This window comes from Castor canadensis, chromosome 9 (assembly GCF_047511655.1).
Source record: "Castor canadensis chromosome 9, mCasCan1.hap1v2, whole genome shotgun sequence".
NCBI classification, from domain to species: Eukaryota; Metazoa; Chordata; class Mammalia; order Rodentia; family Castoridae; genus Castor; species Castor canadensis.
The window spans coordinates 88,956,048-88,961,157 of NC_133394.1; the positions used below are offsets into that span (position 1 = coordinate 88,956,048).

General features: G+C 38.5%; 1 non-coding gene across 1 annotated transcript; it reads left to right on the plus strand.

The window, feature by feature from the left end:
* The first annotated feature begins 2,380 nt into the window (after positions 1-2,380).
* On the plus strand, positions 2,381-2,511 carry LOC141411256 (small nucleolar RNA SNORA51). Its single transcript, XR_012436061.1, has one exon. It is a non-coding gene; the product is annotated as a small nucleolar RNA SNORA51 (small nucleolar RNA).
* The last annotated feature ends 2,599 nt before the right edge of the window (positions 2,512-5,110 follow it).

Genomic DNA, 5,110 nt, shown 5'->3' on the forward strand with positions numbered 1-5,110 from the left:
GGCTGGATTGGAGTATACATCTGTCCAGCAAAAATCTTCTAAGCAAGCAGGCACACATTTCTTTGCTTGTATTGGGAAAGTGAAGGTGACATTTATATCATTCAATAATTTTTCTCTCCATCTGTTTATTTGATGGTAGATTTAAGTTGGTGAATGCTACACTTGAATTGGTACAACTCCTAGACCATCTTTCAAACATGTAGATTTTATATGGATGCATTCAAAGCCTAGTGGATACATGGTAATTCAGTTTGTAAGAAGACATCCATCAAGAGAACACTATAATCAAAGCAGAACCTGCTCCATTCCAACAGTTCATCTTCCTAACATATTCAAAACTTTCTCAGATCCTATAACAGGTTTTTCTACTTTCCTCACTTCTAGTCACTTAACTTTCTTCTGACCTGAATAGAAATGAATTGCAATTATGCAAAACCACCTTTCTAAGTGAGAGGTGAGAGCAAAAAATATCTCCAAGGTTTAATTAGAATACCCATAATGTTCTATCTTCATTGAAAAGTTTTTTTTTTTATGATTCTGGGGTTTGAACTCAGGAGCTTATCCTTGCTAGGCAAGTATGCTACCATTTGAGCCACATTCCCAGTTGGCTTTATACTTTGTAATTAATATAGAAATTCATAAGAAAGATTTAATAGCAACAAAATATTTTAATTAGCTTTTAGGACCCTTTTCACTACCTGATTCCTTTCCCTCTAACACTCATTCTCCGTGTTTTTGTATGACTGATTTCTCAATTCAGAATTCGCCCCAAAATACCTCTTTTTTAGCCATTACTCTTTAACTCAGTGCCCTGTTTAATTTTCTTCAGAGCCTTTAACACTATATGTGAATATTTAATTTGCCTTTTAAAATGTTTATTCCTCTAGGATTTAATGTACTTAACAATAGGAACTTGTGTTTTTATTATTTCCTTTGAAGTACCTAGAATGTAGTCCTGCTCAAGAAGTACTTGTTGGGTAGACAGATAAATGAGTACATGAAGTCATAGTGATCAAACTACCTGTACTTTGCTTTTCAGGTTGACAGAGGTAGGCTTCTTTTATTTCAAAGACTGAATCTCTTTCTTGTTCTTCAACTATGTCATGAACTTGAATTTGAGGAGTGTATCTAAACCTTTCTTATTTGCCCAGGGGAATAATTGATATTAGGTTAAATAAATGTGGCTTGTTTCTTTCTAAGATGTTCTAGTAGACTGCCTCCTATAGGGAGGGTATTTGTGGCACTTGAATATACTGATTTAGAATATCCAAACATTTAAGTAATAACAATATCTATAAAAGTCTTGAGAAGAGAGAAAAGTCTCATGACTATATAAATGTACTGTATTGTCAATGCATGATACTTTACATGCTTTATGAAAGGACAAAAACTACTAAAATTTGAGGGATATAAAGGATGATCTCAAAATCATTTAGTCTAAATCTCCCAGTGATTAGTCCCTTGTTGAGAGTGGAGTTTGAGAAGCCTATGAGAATTTGACATAAGCATAAGCACAGCCATGTCTGCAGGCTGGGATTGGCACAGTCCCCAACTGCAGAAGGGGGCAAGGACAAAATGCAACACAGCTGTTTTCCATAAGATGTTTATGTCCAGAGAGTAGCAACCACAGGTTCTCCCTGTTCCCAATAACTACAATGTCACAAACCCCGAGAGCTGTTGCTCTATTTCCTTATTTGCCACTGTGTATAATAAACTTGGTGGAGGTGGTGGAGGCTGTGTGTCTTCAGAGCACCTAGCCCACCTGATCCCAGCTTTTTGCATGTTTGTCTTCTGTCTTTTCTCAATCTCCCATCACTCCCAGTTAGGTTCCTAGGATGAGCTCACACAGACCACAAGAGTTCCTGAGCAAGGTTTCTATCAGACGATTGCCTCATGTTGTGAATCTATATCCAAATACCTGCACCAGCAGGGCTTACAGAATGATGAGAGATGGTCAATTCCATCTTCACAATTTTTTTGATAATGCTGGACCTTGAACATAGATAGACCTTGCATATGCTAGACAAGTGCTCTACCACTTGAGCCATGTCCCCAGTTGGTATTTTGCCTTGGATATTTTCAAATAGGTTCTTGCATTTATGTCCAGGCATACATAGCTGGGATGATAGGTGCATGCCACCACACTCAACTTTTATTGGTTGAAATGGAATCTCTGGAAGCTTTTGCCTGGGATGGTCTTAAACCACAATCCTACCAATCTCTACCTTCCATGGGTAGCTGGGATTACTGGTGTGAGCCACCATGCTGGGCATTTTCAGACAATTATAAGACAACATGTCCACTTATGTTAAGCAGTTAAATATTTTCTGAGTTATGTTAGAAGTGCTATTCCAAATGTTGTTCAAAGAAATATGTGAGAGGACTCCTGGTGCTTACCACAGCTGTGTTCTTACACTGACTGTATAGAAAGAGGAGGCAAATTAAACCTACCCCATATGCACCTCAGCCCAGGCCATATGCCTGGTCTGCATTGTGAATGGGGAAACATGAGAAAAGAAAAAAACAAAAAAAGAAAGAAATACATGGGAATCACTTATCAAGGCAAAAAAAAATTTTTACTTCTGCAGAAGGGTTGCAGCCACAGACTATAGTCTGATAGGCAGAACACAGAACACACCTGAGTGGGAAATCCACCCAGATTATATTCCTGACGTGATTCCCTGTCCGTCATGCTTGGGCTCACAACACTCCAGGGCTAGCTGTTGTTTGGGGAAGGGGCAAGATTTTCAGAAGCAGTGTCATTTTACAATTTAATGAGAGCTTGATTACTCATGGTTTACAGCTCAGTAAGGGAGTGATTTCTCAAGGTCCCCTGCAGACAGGGGATGTGGGCTGACATTTTTACTCATAGTTTCAGGAATATGAAGCTCAAAAAAAAGGTGATAGTGGTTCAATTAAGCTACAGAAAAGACAGTTCAAGCAGTTTGAGATTAGGGCATCTGGTGATAAGCAGCTCTTTATTTGACTGCAAGAACCTTGCAAGGTCAAGCAACATTTCACAAAGCATGTAGGCAGCAGTTCAGGGACGTTAGCTGGCAGCTACACAATGATAGTTATATATTAACTCCTTTGACAGAAAAGTCTTCACTTTAATTGATCCTCACAGGTATGTTTCAGTTTATATTCCATTTACATTCCATGGTACATGCTGAAAAATCTTATTTTCTATTACCAATTTTTTTTTCCTTTTAATACTTCTATGGGTTGGGTGCAGTGGTTCATGGCTGTAATCCCAGCTACTCAAGAGGTGGAAATTGGGAGGATCACAGTTCAAGGCCAGCCTGGGCAAAAACGTTAGTGAGACCCCCATCTCAATCAATTAGCTGGGTATAGTGGTGTGTGTCTGTGGTCCCAGCTACACCAGAGGCCATAGATAGGAAGACTGTGGTCCAGGCCAGTCACAGGCAAATAATGTGAAATCTTACTTGAAAAATAACTAAAGCAATAAAGGGGTGAGGCATAGCCCAACTGGCAGAGTGCCCGCCTAGGAAGTGCAAGACTTGAGTTTACTCTCCACTCCTATTCAACACAGTCTTGGAATTCCTACCCAGAATAATAAGGAAGGAAGAAGAAATAAAAGGAATACAAATAGGTAAAGAAGAGGTCAAACTATCCCTATTTGCAGATGTCTTATAAGAACATAAGGTCAACTGCAAAGATGATCTTATACCTAAAAGACCAGAAAAAGTCCAGCAAAAAAAAAAACTTGTAGACACCATAAATAGCTTCAGCAATGTAGCAGAATACAAAATCAACTTACAAAAATCAATAACCTTGCTATACACCAACAATAAGCAGATCGAGAAAGAATATAGGAAAACAATTCTATTTACAATAGCCTCGAAAAAATCAAATACCTAGGAATAAGCTTAAAGGGATGTTTTAAGTTTCCTCTACAAGGAAAATACAAACCACTGAAGAAAGAGATCGAAGAAGACTACAGAAGGTGGAAAGATCTCCCGTGCTCATGGATTGGTAGAATCAACATAGTAAAAATGGCTATACTACCAAAAGCAATCTACATGTTCAGTGCAATTCCCATCAAAATCCCAATGACACTCATCACAGAGATTGAAAAATCAACCCTAAAGTTCATCTGGAAACACAAAGGACCACAAATAGCTAACACAATACTGAGCAAAAAGAGCAATGCTGGAGGTATCACAGTACCCAACTTTATATTACAGAGTTGTAGCAATAAAAACAGCATGGTATTGGCACAAAAAGAGATATGAAGACCAGTGGAACAGAATAGAGGACCTGGATATGAATCCACACAGCTATGCCCACCTAATTTTTGACAAAGGTGTCCAAAACATACAATGGAGAAAAAACAGCCCCTTCGACAAATGTTGCTGGAAAAACTGGATATCCACCTGCAGAAAACTGAAACTAGATCCATGTTTATCACCCTGTACAAGTGTCAACTCAAAATGGATTAAAAACCTTAATATAAGATCTCAAACCTTAAAGCTAGTACAGGGAATACACTAGAGCCAACAGGCATAGGCAATGACTTCCTCAGTAGAATTCAAATGGCTCACCAACTAAGAGAAAGGATGGACAAATGGGACTACATGAAATTAAAAAGCTTCTGCACAACAAAAGAAATGGTCTCTAAATCAAAGAGGCCATCCACAGAGTGGGAGAAAATCTTTGCCAGCTATACATCTGACAAGGGATTGATAACCAAAATATAAAGGGAGCTGAAAAAACTAAACTCCCCCCAAATCAATAACCCAATGAATAAATGGGCAAATGAACTGAACAGATCCTTCTCAAAGGAAGAAGTCTGAATTGGTAAAAAACACACGGAAAAATGCTCACGATCCCTGGCCATAAAGAAAATGCAAATCAAAACCACATTAAGATTCTACTTTATTCCTGTTAGAATAGCTAGCCTCAAGAACACAAACAACAACAAATGTTGGCTAGGATGTGGGGAAAAATGAACCCTCACACACTGGTGGTGGGAAGGTAAGTAAGTACAACCACTATGGAAAACAGTATGGAGGCTCCTTAAAAAACTAAAAATAGACTGCCATATGATCTTGCAATACCACTACTAGGGATATACCTGAAGGAATGT